This window comes from Ambystoma mexicanum, chromosome 6q, assembly GCF_040938575.1.
Source record: "Ambystoma mexicanum isolate Mex_15411 chromosome 6q, UKY_AmexF1_1, whole genome shotgun sequence".
Lineage (NCBI taxonomy): Eukaryota > Metazoa > Chordata > Amphibia > Caudata > Ambystomatidae > Ambystoma > Ambystoma mexicanum.
Genome location: NC_090937.1, coordinates 524,638,669 through 524,655,343, shown reverse-complemented (window position 1 = coordinate 524,655,343; position 16,675 = coordinate 524,638,669).

Sequence of the window (16,675 nt, the reverse complement as noted above, 5' to 3'; positions counted from 1 at the left end):
AGTGGTAGCTGCAGGTGCAGCTGTGGACACAACCACCCAAGCTCAGGGTCTGCCAGCGCATGCTGCGTTGGCACCTGAAGAGTCCCAGGATGATTTGCAAGAGGTCGGAGGCACATGGTAAGTGCACGCAGGGATGCCCTGACCGAGGCACATGTCCCTGGGGAAGTATTGTCATCTTCTGCCCGAGCAGCCGGGTGTTGGCAAGTGCATGGGCAGATGCAGCCGACACCACCCCGGCTGTGAGTCTATCATCCAGAACAGTCCCGGTCAATGACCTTGGCACAGCAGATGTTGCTGCACAGGGTCAAGTCAAGGGCACCCACCAGATACTGACGCAAGTCAAGGCTTCCGTCCTTGTTCCACCTGCCCCTCCCTTGGTTCAATCCACCAGCGCCACTGCCCATACTGATCAGGGTGGCATTTGCCAGTCAGGGTCCAGACCATTTCATAAGAGGAGGAAGGTTGCATCTGCAGCAAAGGCTGGGACCCCAGACACGGCTCCGGTCTCCGGCACGTCGAGGAAGAAGCCTTTCTGCAAGCAGGACCTTGATTTCCTTCTGGACTACGTGTCGGGACACAACCGTAAATGCGAAGCCAAAAGGTCCACCAAAGGCACCACTATACCCACAACCAAGTCCAAACCTATCACCCATACAAACATCTCGGTAAAAACGAATGTACACTCCTACAAAGGAGCTCTCCTAAATACCAGATCATTGGTCGCACATGCCCTCGATATAGCAGACCTAATTATCACAGAGAAATTAGACTTTATTGCCCTAACCGAAACGTGGCTCCACAATGCAGCAGGCCCATCTCTAATGCTGGCCATCCCAGACGGCTACACTATATCTAGGCAGGACCGGGTAGGTAACCGGGGCGGTGGCATCGCCATCATATCCAAAGCAAGTTTAGCTCTCAGACTAGCCCCGACTCAAACTCTGCAGTCGTGTGAATCCCTCACTGCCAAACTCCCCATAAATCACACCCAATCCCTCACTATCCACCTGATTTACAGACCACCAGGTCCACTTGGAACATTTGAGGAAGATTTACATAGGAGCCAGGGCCAGGAACTCTGCCCCTACCGCTCTAGGTAAGCCAACGCTGCCACCTGACACCTGTTTCTGTGCCTGTTTACGCCTAAATCTGCCATTTGCAATACCCTATGCCCACTTTACTCTAGGTAACTTTTGGCCTTCACTATTGCATTACTGCCAGCTACCATTGTCTCCAACATCATGTGTGTCTGTGACACCCCAGGAAACTACTGGAAATAGTATCCAAATGCATAACCCGTGTGCAGGACTGCTAGGTAATACCCCACAGCTTCACCGCCAATTGTATCATTTGAATCTAGGTGATACCCCACTGCATTATTGCCAATTGTGTTATTTGAATCTAGGTGATACCCCACTGCATTATTACCTATTGTGTTATTTGAATCTAGGTGATACCCCACTGCATTATTGCCTATTGTGTTATTTGAATCTAGGTGATACCCCACTGCATTATTGCCTATTGTGTCACCTGAATCTAGGCGATACCCCACTGCATTATTGCCTATTGCGTCATTTGAATATAGCCTATTGTGTTATTTGAATCTAGGTGACACCCCACTGCATTACGGTGGCATCGCCATCATATCCAAAGCAAGTTTAGCTCTCAGACTAGCCCCGACTCAAACTCTGCAGGCGTGTGAATCCCTCACTGCCAAACTCCCCATAAATCACACCCAATCCCTCACTATCCACCTGATTTACAGACCACCAGGTCCACTTGGAACATTTGAGGAAGATTTACATAACCTAATCTCTAACAATGCGAAAACCACCTCACAACTACTGCTACTAGGGGACCTCAACCTAGGGTTCAACGACCCAGCAGACTCACATGCATCTACCATAGCCAATACGATATCCTCACTCGGACTATCTCAAAAAGTCAACCTACCCACCCACCTGAAGGGTAGAACCCTAGACTCGGTTGCTGATGCCAATTGCTCAGCGGTCATCACCGCCACCACACCACTACCCTGGACCGACCACTCGCTGGTCTCCTTCAACCTTCTGACCTCTAGATCATCTACCACAACCGTGTCACTGGCACCACCCTGCCTCACAAGAAACAAGAAAAATATCTCAATAGAAAAAATCATCCCAGCTATCCTTCCAACCTTAAACGCATTACCAGACAATCTAGATCCCACTACACTAGTTCACGAATACAATAAAATCATGCTATCTACCATGGACAAAATTGCCCCACTCAAACTCCGCACCAGCAAGCCAAAAACCCATTTAAACAAATGGTATACACCCGAACTCAAAGCCCTCCGCCTAAAAAAGCGAAAATGTGAAGCTGATTGGAAACTATGCCCCTCCAGTGAAAGGAAAGCCATCCTTGACACGATTTCTCGTCATTACAAAGCCGAAATCTGTCTAGCCAAACGGAACTCCTATAACATCCGCATTGCCAATTCCAATTCAAGTATGAAGGAGCTCTTTTCCATACTGAAGGAACTTGAGTCACCCATTGCTACACCCGACACCTGCACTAAGAACCAGACCTGGTGCACAGACATACAACAAGCACTAGAAAATAAAATAAACACCCTACAAAACAAAATTCAACTAAAAAAAGACTCACTAAACCTCACTAACCCTCCCACAACTCCGCCCACTGCCACACCAAGTACACACATCAACTCATTCACCTTTTCTAAAACCACCACCCTGGAGGTTGAGAAAATCATCCTTTCCCTTAAACCATCAAACTGTAAAGGCGATATCTGCCCCGCGCACATAATAAAGGACGCAGCCAGAGACCTGTCGCCCTTTATCTCCAAACTCATAAACGCCTCTTTCTCCTCAGGCAGCATCCCCGCCAACTTAAAACAATCTTGGGTGCTCCCCCTCCTCAAAAAACAGACGCTCGATCCCCTCATCCCCACTAACTACCGACCCATCACCACGGTACCCTTCCTACTGAAAATCTTGGACAAAGTTGCCTACGTCCAGATTCAAAAATACTTAGAACTACACAAACTACTAGGCTCCAGACAATCAGGTTTCCGCCCACTTCACGGCACGGAAACAGCCCTTATCGATCTGAAAACCCAAATTGATGATCTTAGGGACAAGGGTAAGACAGCACTCCTCCTCTTACTCGACCTCTCCGCGGCCTTCGACCTCGTCGACCACAAGGTCCTCTGCAAACACCTTGACTCAGCCGCTCACTTCTCCCCAGAAGCTATCAAATGGATTGAGTCCTTTCTGAGCGAGAGAACCATGAGAGTCTTCTCCCCTTCAGCAGCAGCAGACTCTTCTCCTACTACTTGTGGAGTCCCGCAGGGCTCATGCGTCTCCCCCACACTATATAACATCTTCACCAAACCCCTGTTCGACGATCTGGACCATCTGGGTGTCACCTACACTAACTATGCTGATGACACTCAGATTCTCCTCCCACTTTCAGGGGATCACAGTAAGGACAGAGAGTTGGTGAATAGGGTATATCTCATCATTCAGGCATGGATGGCATCGCATGGTCTATGCCTGAATGATGACAAGACAGAGCTCATCATCCTAGGTTCCCCCGCCAATATCAACAAATTAGGCCTTGAATATGTTGAATTCAACATAGATGGCAATCTCATTGGAGTATCCAGGGAAGTAAAAACCCTCGGCTTTTATCTAGATGCCACTATGTCATTCAATAAACAGGTCAACTCACTAACATCTACCACTGCGTACACCTGCAAATTAATAAGGGCAGGCAGACCATTCCTTTCCAATGACAGTTGCTTGATCCTGGCAAGAGCACTCATACTATCCAGGCTCGATTATTGTAATGCCCTCTATAGTGGCGCTAACAAAGCCATTATCCACAGGCTTCAAATCCTGCAAAATAATGCCTTGAGAGCTGCCCTCGGCATTAATAAGAGAGATCATATCTCGACCACTAGACGCCAACAGAAATGGCTCTCCACAGACAACAAAATCAAATTAAAGTTGGCCTCCCTAACCCATAAAGCCCTCAACAATGCCGCCCCCAGCTACCTGATGGACAAGGTAAAGAGAAAGTCCCCCATCAGACAAACAAGAACTATTAATTCCAACCGCCTGATAATTCCCAGATTCAAACTATCCACCATTGGTGGGAACAGCTTCCCGGTGAAAGCTGCCATGCTCTGGAATTCATTGCCACATAACCTAAGAGCTGACCAACCATACTTACACTTTAGAAAACACCTCATCAGTCACCTTAACTCTAACAACCCTTGTTTGTAGCTGCACTTTCTATACCTAGGTATAGATAGTGATACCCTGCCCGTGACCTCGCCCTCGCCTCTAACAGCCTTTACAGCATACATCTGTACACCTTCCTCCTGTATAGATATTGACCTATTTGTATGAAGATTGGCATACACTTCCATACCTCCTATTCCTGTAATCCTGTAAGCCGGAATACTTTTCTCAGGAGTACCCGCCTCTTACAACCCTGTACATATTTGTATATTTGTTTATTTACCCCTGCATAGATATTGACCTTGTATGTTTGATGATTTTTACATCTCTTATCCTGTAATTTTGGTTATCTCTATCATTACCTCAATGTGTATATTGCTGCAACATTGTAAGCTTCGAATTATCTTCTGCCTGCGCCCTGGTGCCCCTGGGTAAGGTGCGCCATATAAATAAATAAACAAACAAACAAACAAACAAGCTAGTGGGCTCCAATTGTCACACTACGGCTGCCCAGCGTTTGTCCCACTGGAAGCATGTTGCGGAGGGTGTCAGTGCAATCGGACATGAGGTGCGCACAGCTCAGGAGTGCAAAAAGCATTGGAATGACCTCCAACGCACTGCTAAGCTAAAGCGTGCCTCTAATTATAACATGACTCTGGTGACTGCCAGTGGGCCACCACCTGAGGAGGAAGATCTCACTTCGCACGAGTCAGTCGCTGCACAGTTCATACCGGCAGAATTGTACGAAGGAGTGGGAGAGATGCTGGACTTTGATGCCCCGTCCAGTGAGTGTGGTCGCGTGTTTGTAGAGACCATGTGTGGTTTCCTTGTGTGTTGTGTTGTGCTTGACTGCCACTACATGCTATGTGTAAATGGTTCTCATGTGCGAGTCATGCAATGCTTCACTGATGCGTGCCTGCTGTGTAGGATGCTGGACATATAGAGCAGACGAGGACTGTCCTCATCACCACACCTGCACCCTGCTCACATGCTAGTCACCCGGCTGCCCCTCCGGTCCATGTTCCAGCTCACTGGCCCTTCTGCATGTAGCTGGGGTGTCTTTCTAATCAGCACTGGGACTATGTCATCGCATGACTGACGTGCATGTGGGTTCTGCCTGCATGTGGATACTCCACGTAGGAATGCTCCCTTACCCCTCCACCACCCTGTACCCCAATTTCACCATGGCACTGGTGGGTATCATGTTGGAGTACTGCAATGGCCTGTTCAATGCTCCTGTGTACATGCACACTTCCCCCTGCCAAACTGACAGACACATACAGTGGGGTACATCTTTTGTCCTTGATGCAGGCTGTCTCACTCAGACTGTGCAGTTGGCAGATGCTCCGCAAGGACATGAGTGCCCATTCATGCTCCATGTGCATTCCAATCATGCCCCTATGTGACCTTGCCCGGATGATCATTGTAGTACGTGTCCAGGATGACATACATTTAATGGCATTTGATCATCCATTCAATGCCCACTCTGGCTCAGTCCTGCATCACGCACATGTTTAGGGTGTCACAGTCTGTGTGGGGCACAGGACTTCCCCGTTTCAGGGCCCCTGTCTCTGTTCAACTGGTGTAGTGGCTTCTGCACACATGGGTGTACTACTGAGGGTCCATCATTTGTCCTGCTTACTGTCCCATTCTCATCTGCTGTGTTGTTAGTTGACTCAGATGATGCAATTGACGCTAGTCAACACTGTCTGCCAATTCAGTTCTCTGGTCACCCTTTCGCTGCCATGCAATGCCTCCCTGAATTTCCACTAAGGGGGTGGGGGTTACCTGTAGCCATGCAACCCATTGCATGCACATTGCACGTGATGCCTGAACTTGCCCTTACACTGCCTTCATGTTTATTAATTGACATCATAATGTACTTGTTCATGTAGATAGTGGGTAATGTACACATGTTCTGCACTGCATCAACCCACTTCTGAGCCGGGTTACACCGTTCTACATGCCTACTCACTGCTGCAATGTCAAAGTGACCTGGCATGTATGGTCAGATTTTCATTCCTTCACTGTCATGAATGCCATAGGCACAGGTGCATCCAGTGACGCATGTACTCAGTAAAGGACACCCTAGTGAGTGTTTAGCAAAGTTGATTGAAGATTGATTGTAGTCTGCCAATCGGGTTGTAATGACTGTGGAGCTGCCTTCACGTGTGTATGAGTACACTTTCACATACATAAAAGCAAGCAGCACTGTAGCTGCTTGCTTTGCTGTATTGGATGCTGTTCATGTTCACAATACAGGTGTATAGGGAAAGGGGTGTTTTTGAACACTTTCACATGTACATATGCAAGCAGCTCCAACGTTGTGTAGTGCAACATTGCGGCTACTCACTTATGTGTGTGTGAAAGTCTTCATTTACACATGTGTCTTCTGCAGCTTTTTTGTTGACTGACTAATGTGTAGTTGATTGACGTTAATGCTGGTGAGATTTCCGCATTGCGCTTGTTATGTTCAACTGGCATGATCCTGAAGGTGCACTGTTGTGCAGTATGTGTACACTCAGGCCCACTTAGCTAATATGGTGGTGCCTGACCGTGATGAATTTACACAAGCAATAATGGAATAGGGCACATTCATAGCACAATGTGCTCAATCAGGCCCTGAGGGGTATTCTGGAGGCTTCATGGCCTGCAGCTCAGACCGTACTGGGCGTTATGGTCCCTCATGCCTGGTTGCAGGCCCTCGCTTTGCTCGGGACATTGACTATATCTACATGGCCCATGACACCCAGTACGGGCCGAGCTGAAGATGGATGAAGCTATGTTGGTGATGATGGTTTAGTGATGCATGTGTACATGCATATTACGTGTTGTGTGCTTGGATTCACTTGCAGCTGTGGCCATTTTGCAGTTCAGACATGCTTATGGTATGTGCCATCTCTTTGTTGCCATCTGTCTTTTCTGCCTGTGATATGTGCCTGACAGAGGTGGTGTGTGATGGAGGTGGTATACTACATTTTGTACTTGTGTAAGCTTTGCTATTTAGACACATCCATTTCTGCTTTTGGGATGTGTTTGCATATCAATGCCACTGGATGCATGCCGGATTCTCATTTGTGTGTGACGTGTCTGCTTCATGTTTTGGCTGTCGATGTGATGTCTATGTGTGTGTGGGTTATGTGCTTCTGACATGTGTACTCATGTTTGTTTTTTCCACTTTTCAGATGATGACGCATTGGAGGCAGAGGATGGTGATGTGATTCCAGACACAGGGTTGCTATTACACCAGCAACCCCGCACAAGTGGGGGTCATGGGGTGGTAGGCCACAAGAACCCACACATGCTCCAGACCATCGTGTCTAGGGCTGGCAATGAGTCTAGCCCAGATGATCACTCTGATGACAATGTTGAGTTGGATGCGCGTCATGTCCATTCATCAACGGTGAATGATTCTGATGTGGACGATCCTCTGTCCGCGACACCTGCACTGAGGGGCCAGACGGTGGTGGGACCTCCGCATGTGGTGGATCGGGATGCACAGTCACACTCCATACCAGTTGCTGATGTTGGGACATCACGTCAACGGACAAATGTAGTCCTGCAGCCGCGGTCGGTGACAACCCAATAAGGACAGCGGCTCATTGGGCACCATGGGTGTCAAGTCCACCAACGCAGTGGCTGTGCGCTACCGGGGTTTACTGAGTGGGAGCAAGCCATGGCTGCCAATTCTGAACAACTGGGGGCAGCAATTGATAATATCGCTCAGAGCATGGAACGTGTGGCCCAATCCGTGCTTCCCCCTGCTAGGCACGTGGATCTCAAGCAATGCGCAGCACAGTCCATAGCCTGCTTACTCAGGCTGGGCATGGTGGCCTCACACAGGTCACGCCGGGCTGAAATGGTCTCTGCTTCAAGCACTTGCTGCTCACACAGAGGCACACAGGGAGGCCTTGAGGGATGACCATAAATCCCTCAGATCTACTCTGGGTATGCTCTTTATGTCTCAGAGGCAGCGGAGAGAGGAGAGGTTGGAGCAGCTTGGGAATACCATCTCGGCTGAGCTACATGCTTGCCGGGAGGTGCTCCAGATGTCATGCCAGGCCATGCAGGAAGAACTCCATGTTACACGTGCTACCTTGCAAGAGGAAGCACACCTATCACGAGAGGTTCTGCATGCTGACCTACGTGTCATCCATGCACAGAACCAGGCTCACCAGTCCCGCAGACTTGCTGCCGACGAGGGGCAAGCTGCACATAGGTGTGGTCAGGGTACTGTGCCACGTCCACCTTTTGAGTCAGAGGGTGAGGAGGACGATGACTTATCTTCCACATAGGTCGGGCCGTGCAGGCATTGTGCCCATGAAGGTTTTTTTATTATCTCAACACATTGCATCCGAGTGTTGAGGTGCACCCTGTACCTCCCCCCTCCTGGGTGACTTCCCCCCGGGTCGTATGTGGCCATTTATGATTTTTATAGTTAGTTTAATTAGTTAATATAGTTTAAAATTGCTTGTCTATTGTGCATTCATGTGACGGTGTGGTGCTTTGTGGCTTGTGAAAGCATCCACTGTCTGTTCCAGCTGGGCCCTTCAAGCTTGTCCCATGTATGTGATTGCAGCTTGGGGTCCTGACTCTCATATGCCACTCCTGTTTTCCCTATCCATGGGCTTGCAAGGATGGTTCGTTGTTAAAACCATTTACACAAGTGCATTGGACGTTTGTCATATTTGTGGCCTGTCTGCTGCTGTACTACTTGTGTTAACACCCCTAGTGGGGATTATGGATGTTTTCTCCACGGCATGTCTGCAATCAATTTGGTGAGTACATTATTGCAATGTCCATTTGGTGATTTTGATTGTGATGTATGTTCTTTACTTGCCTGTAGATGTGCTTGATGCACTTTATGCTGTAGACAGTAGCCTGCACCCTTTGCCGGTCAGAGTCACACTGATGGTGGAAGGGGACCGGATGCTGCTAATGTCAAGTTGGTGCATGTTGAGTTCAAGCCCTGGGGATTGTGGCAAAGGATGATGCATTAGGAATGTGACCCAAGAGGCACAAGTCACGGTCCAGTCCTCACCTGAGATGTCCGCCTATACTACTACTACGCTCTGTTCCCTTTGTGCGGCACGTTGTTTCTGTCTTCCCTCTTGGACTTTGATGCTGCCTGAGGGTGCAGTTCTCCTACTGGACTACTGCTCTGTTACTTGTTTTTCACACTCTGGTGCCTTTAGTCCCTGTTCTTCTTCCTGCTACTGTCCTTGATGCAGATCTGACCGCCTGTCTGTCGGGCTGTTATTTCCACCTACTCTTACACTGCCTAGGTTTGCCTCTGTAGAATTCTGTTCAACGGCAACTTTCTGTCACTCCTCCTCTCTTTCATCTATTACATCCCTGCCTTTATGTTGGCTGTTGGCTTTTACCAATGCTATTCAACTGTTGTGGCTCTTGACTTGCTGTCAGCTGTTTCCGGCTATCTCACATTCTCTGTGCCTTTCAAGACTTCTGCTATCTCTGCCTTTCTTAGTTCACACTATCAATGATTGATTGGGTTTCGGCTCAACCATGCTGTTGTGCCAGCCTCCTTGGTTATTTTCGACTCAAGTTCCAGCTCTACTTGTCAGGGAACAAAACCTGTGGTTGTGTGGGAGGAGGTTGGATGTAGATCAGACATGGCCCATTGACAACCAGCATGAAGACACACACAGTAAAATTTCAAGACAGATAGATGCCTTTTATGCCCTTTCGGCAGGAAAAGGAGCACCCGACTACCTTTGCCAGCAGACACCATACCACAAACTACCAAACCCTTGCGCGCGCAAGCAGAAGCAAGAGGCTTGTGCTCAGACGTCCAACAGAAGCAGACGTGTTTCCAGGAGCGCCAAGCAAGGTGAGCAGCACAAGGGGCCATGACCTAGCCGACCTTCCTCCAGGCCTCTCACACATGCAAGCTAAGTTGCAACAGTGCAGGGAAGGTTGGCCAGGTGTTGGGGAAGATGCGCACAGTACAGCTAAGCCGCTCGGAGGACAAAATGCCAAGAAGCTTTCCCAGTTGTCAGGGGCACATGCCGGGGGCGTTGGCCATATCCTCGAGTCCACCCTGCTCCACAGAATCTAAGTTGTTAGTGCAGTAGCGTTCCTAGACACAAACTAATACAGCGCAAGAGGGGGCACCCAGCACTGCACAAACTCGAGTGCAGTGCATATCATTAGCATATGCAATTTGCCTTGTGCGCTACCTAGAGAAATCCATGGCTGGTAGAACGCAACTTGTACTGAAGTCGCACCTCGCCACACGTGTCTAGCAGCTCACCCAAGGACCATTCTATCCTGTGTGATCCTTACCACATGATCTTCCATTTACCGTGGGGCCACGTGTGGCTGCCTTAACACATTAACAGTGTATGAACCATAACGGGGGCAAGCAAAAGTATAAGAATGAAGCAGCAGACAAGAGTGCTTGTTTGGGGAGGAGTCACTAAGTTTGAGGCATGAATGGTGTTATGTGTGTGGGGAAAACACACACAGAATAGTAACTCACGCTCTGTTTGCAGCATTGAACTGCTCATGTTACTAGACCTGAGAGTGCACAGGCAGGAGGCCATCACTCACCCCAGAGATAAGTCTCTCTTTGTCTTGGCTTTGAGCCATTTTGTACAATGTGCATGAGGAACATGGTTTCTCTGATTGAGTATGTGTAATTGTCAATAGTAGGATTTTGTCTTTTTCCATCTTTCCCTTGTCCATCCACGTCCCCTCTCCTGACCCTCTTTCTGGTTATCGTGAATACCAATTCCTATCCAACTAACGGATCCCTGACCCTCTTTCCCCGCCGTGTTCTCGGAGGCCTGTGTAAGTTTGACATTGCAGGCGCCCAGACCGCGGAGGGAGTGGATGGTTTGTGCCACTCCTGCTCCTGGAAACCAGAGCTGTGACCCTACCCATCGGTTGTTGCATCCTCATTGATTATTTTGTATTGAAAATGCTACCCATCCTGTTGATCCATTGTTCAACTGTGCTACCTTGGTAGTTCTTCTATCATTCTTCCTGGACATGTGCTTGGCCATATTCAGCAACTTCAAGTCATCTACTGCAGACTCTTCCAGGGTTTTTTGTGGGCTACAGGCTTTTTCCCTGGTTTGAGGGTTTGGATCCTTGTAGTTCTCTGCGATTTGGTATTTTTACCAGTCAAGGTGGCCTCTGAGGGGGCTGGACCCTATTTCCACGCAGGGTAGAACAAGCAAACCAAGGGGTAGGGGGATCCTGAAGCCAGGTGGACTAGGAGGAAGAAGACAACAGACCCTAGACACAGTTCTTCTGAAGGTCATGGTGATGAGTAAATGAGGGAGGGCCTTTTGTTGTCGGACAGTATGCTTGGACTGTGGTGTTTGTGCACTCTATAAAATTCTCATGGTGGGGTACTATGTACATGATGTGTTCTGCTGGCCAATGGCTGTTCCTGTGTTGGCTTTACTTTTCAGGTGTCAGTGGATTGTTGTGGTTTGACATACTGGGGTGTACACATGGGTAATGTTCACATTTGATGTGTACAGGACACTGAAGGTCACTTGATTTCACATGCATGTATTGCGTGCATGTCCCTACTGACACACACACTTACACAATGCTCCACCACACATACAACCACCCTTCCATGACCACACATGCAGACAGATTGCCTTCTCTGGCATGTTGTGTCCCTGCAGCGCATGATCACTTACCATTTGTGGATCGTGTACATGCGTCATTGGTTATTTTTGTTGCTTGTCCTTTTTATATGATGCTCAAGGTGTATCCCCAACAGAATTGCTGCTCACTGTGCTGTATGTTGCAGGAGGCACACACAGCACACGGGTTAGGGATTTGGCTTGGACAAAGTGCATGCCAACAGGCATTATGTCTTTTGTTGATGGTACCACTGGTGGCATGCGTTTGTGTATGACTTTGTATGTGGATGGGGTTGTTGGTCAGTCATTTGGCCTGATTCCATGTCAGGTGTGATTTTCTCAGGCCTGTTTCCATTCATCACATGTCACTTTGTATCTAATTGGTCATGTGTTGGGCTTTTGGTTTGCTCTTTTGCTGTTGCATGCCATGTCATGGTGTGGCAGACAAGGGTGATGTGGGTTGGGAGGGTTTGTATGACATACCAGTGATTGTCATGGCCTGTTTTACAGGGGGGTGGTGTGATGTCCACCTTGCAAGTGTTCCTTTTGGTCACACAGATTGGTTATGTTTAAGTAGCTAGGAATGCACACAATGTAGCACGTCTGTGGCAATATTCTCAGGGTGGTAGGGTTGTGACAGTTGACTGTCTCTTTGTCATCATCTATTGTCACCTGGTATGTGCCAGGCCTGTGTGCACTCCGCATGGGTGGGAGTTTAGGTGACAAATGTGGCCACAAGATGGGTCCGGACTGCCTCACCACATGCCCTTTTCCCTCCCATGGGCAGCGCCTCTGCCTGTGGTTGGGGATGTGGGTGCACCACCGTGTCCACCGATATGCCCTGCCGTGTTGCAACATTGTGCAGGACACATGCTTCCACAATGATACTGCACACTACTGGGGTGCATATAGTAGCTGCCCGCCAAGGGAGCGACTTGAGCACTCCAAATGTGCGCTCCACTATGCCCCTGGTTGCAATATGGGCAGCGTTGTATGTTACCTGGGGTGGTGTGGTGGGGTTCCGTATTGGCATCATCATGTGGTTGCTCAGAAGGTAGGCACTGTCCCCTGGGGAGGTCATAAGGGTTGTGATTAGTTGGGTTTCTGTATTTCTCTGTGTGTGACATGCATGCATGTGCACAGGCATTTGTACTCACCTAGGAGCCATGTGTCGCCATGCTTTCAGGTTCCAGGGCCCGGCTCAGGGCAGACATTCTGTATATGAAACTGTCATGGGTAGACCCAGGATAGTTTGCATAGACAGAGGTGATGATTCCCTTGGCATCGCGTACAACCTGAACGTTGATGGAATGCCAGTGCTTGCGGTTTTGATAGATGTGCTCAGTGGCCCTATGTGGACGTAGGGCCACATGGGTGCAATCTATGGCACCAAGCACTTTGGGGAAGTGTGCCACCCTCTAAATGTCCAGGACCATGGCCTGCCTTTCAGTGGCTGTTCTGGGCATGTATATGTGCCTGCGGACTGAGGGGCGCGCACTCATGATTGTCAACACCTGGTGTAGTCAACGTGACTGCGTGGCCTGTGAGACGCCCCCAACTATGTCAGTCGTCCACTGAAATGAACCAGTGGCCAAAAAATGCAGGACATTAAGCACCTTTTCCAAGGGGCTCAGTGCTTGGGAGTACAAGGTGGGTGATGTGAGGTCATCCTCCCACTCAGTGACCAGGTCTAGGATGATAAGAGGTGGAAACGTATACCTGCCATAGACCTGGTCATCAGGCATCCCAAAAAGGCTTGTCCTGGGAAAATAAATGCGGGGCCTGACTATTCTCCTCCTCCTGCAGTGTCCCACGATCAGTGCTGCGACAAATGGGGCATTCATCGTAGCTGTATATACGTGTTTGTTGTTTGCGTGCACTTTTATACTGCGTGGGGACGCTTCTGTCTGCTTTTCTGTGGCGGACGTGTCTATGCCTGTGTGCGTCTTTTGGTGTGCGTGGGTTTCCCGTATTCGATTCCATGAATACATGTTGTCCGCGTGGGTGTGGGTGTTCTGTGTATTTCCCTGCAGTACTTCCCCAGTTACGCCTTCTTTTTCATGCGTTGTTCCCCATTCCGCATGTTCCACCCCCTTTTTGGTGTGTGTGCTGACGTTGTTTGCTGGATGTTGCAATGAAGTGTGCGCCCGTCCATGCCACGCGCTGATTTCACGCACAACCCAGGGAAAACACACGCAAGGCATTCCATGACTCGCACGCGTGCACGTGCGCTTGCTTTTTCGCGCTTGCTCCACCTAGAGCCACAAATTTCGGCGCACGTTTCTTCCATGAATCGGCCCCTAAATGTTTTGCAAATTGTCATTCTGACTTTGAATTATTACAGACTTATGGGTGATATTCACAGAAACTAAGCTGCGCTGAGAGTGACAATATATGCATAATACTGGCAGGGTACGTTTATTAATGCCAAAGAACATACACAGATAAAATATGCATACCACATTTGTGAAAGTGTACCCACATTAATTCATAAAAGCTAGCCAGAAGTGGAATTCCATGTACAGGCAGAACACACTCCTGTGTCGTGGCTACTTTTGAATACACTCGCTCTGGGTGAGTGTCTGTCCCTGCGAATGTTCTATTTCATTTCTTAGATGTCGCCATAGCAGCACTAGCTTTGGTGAGGTAGAGGTGTATTCCTCAGGCTTTGTGGTATTTTGCATGCTTTGAATGTTGTAGTTGGTCCTGAGGGCATAATCACTCCAAGCTTGGAAACCCCTGGGCTTAATTGTTGCATCCAATCAATGCTATGCTATGTTATACGTCCCTCGTTCCAGCTGATATTGCCTCCAGCACAGAATTTGCAACTTTACATCTGCCCGCTTGACGAGCATGACAGTTACCGATCTGTGCATCATTAATCTTGGCCTTCATAAGCAAACCGCAAGGTTTGCACTTGTAAAGATGGCTGCAGCGGGAAAATTGCACCTCCAGGGCTGTAATTATGCCCCTTGTACCTGATTGGCCAGCCAGCTTCATTTAGCCTATCTGAGCCTACTGGCAGGTGTAAGCAGGCCCACAACGAAGGCAAATAAGGCTCCTGACTGAGCCAGCCAGAGCCTCAAGAGCACCCCCCCTCTAATCCTTCTCTACCCTCCACACCCTCCACACCCTCATCCATGTCCATCCCGTTCTGCCTCCTCAATGCAGAAGTAACCTGATTCTGGCTTGTTCTGTGATGATGACACCAAACTTAATGGATGCGCACACCCGAACTAGCCGCTGATATACTCCTGACGCCCACCTCCCTCTGAAAGTCCGGCCCACGACAATGAGAAATACATGTCTGCTGCCTCACAGACCCTGCTCTACATACTGCTGGGTCAGACTCTGCTTCTGAGACACAATCTGATCCCAACATGACCCTATTTCCACCGATCACGATACAATGCATCAGTATCAGGTAATAATATCCCCATATATATGGTCGCTGTAAATAATATTGCCGGGAAAATGTTGTGATGATATTATTTGGGTGACCATATATATGGGGACAGGGCCATGCAATAATGTCGCCACAAAAAACGGCCATTTTTCGGCGATATTTTTGCATGGCGAGATTTTTGTGGCAACATTATTACATGGAACCAATGCATCACTATTGAACTGCTCCCCTTGATCTCAATGTGTACTCGTACCGGTCCCTCTGCAATGCATGCATGCTGATCTGCGATCCAACCAGCCTTTTGTTTTAATGTGTATTTGTTCCGATCCCTCTGCAATGCATGCATGTGATCCAACTAGTCTGATCTGCCCCAATAGGGAATACGTTCCAACCGACACTTGATTTAATGTGTGTTGGCACCTAACATACTGCTTGCATCCTGCTTGCATTAATGCTCACCTGATTTAAAGTATACTATAGATAATTGCTCCTGTACCCTGCCTACCGCCACTTAGGCAGACTCCCCTATGCATCTACCTACCACCATGTCTGCTGCCATGATCAACCTGCTAATTTACATCTTTCACTGCCTGACCCTATCCTACTTCAGGCACCCTGTGACATCCACGCTCCCCAACCTCATACAGGCCCTACCACTCCACCCGGCCATAACTAACCACTACATTTTGACACTACAGCTGCCCATAACCTATTCAGATCCCAAGTCAGGCTCATCTTTGAACCCATGATATTCCCTCCTAGGCTCACCTTTATACATAGCATACCCCGCCCCCTGGCGCTCAGAAAATCTTTGCAGACATAACTTACCTCTCCAGAGACTACTCGGACACTGATGCCCCCTCCACCTGACTCAGAAATGCACTTCTCACATGCCGCACTGTGCACTCCAACCCTCGACCAACCAAACCACCACCCTCAACACACTTAACCTAACCATTATAGGAGCCCTCATCAATGCCAGATCTATTCCTACCCATGCACTTCATATTGCTGACACAATTTCTTGACTCAATTTAGATTTCCTAGCCATAACAGAAACCTGGCTCAACAAAGCCTCAAGCCCAGCTCTGTCCCTTGTTGTGCCTGACAACTATTCCATCTGCAGAAGGGATAGACCCAATTCCAAAGGGCGAGGAGTGTCCATCATAGCGAAATCCTCCCTGAACATGAAAGTGGTGCTGTCCACTCCCCATACCTCATGTGAACTCCTCTCTGTGAAACTGTCTTTCTCAGCGACAGCAACACAAAATATGTGTCTCATCTACCGTCCCCCTGGGCCCATTCATGCCTTTGGGAATGAGGTCACTCAACTCTTCTTGTCCAATTCTAAACCCAAATCACAAACCATCTTACTTTGGGATTTCAACCTA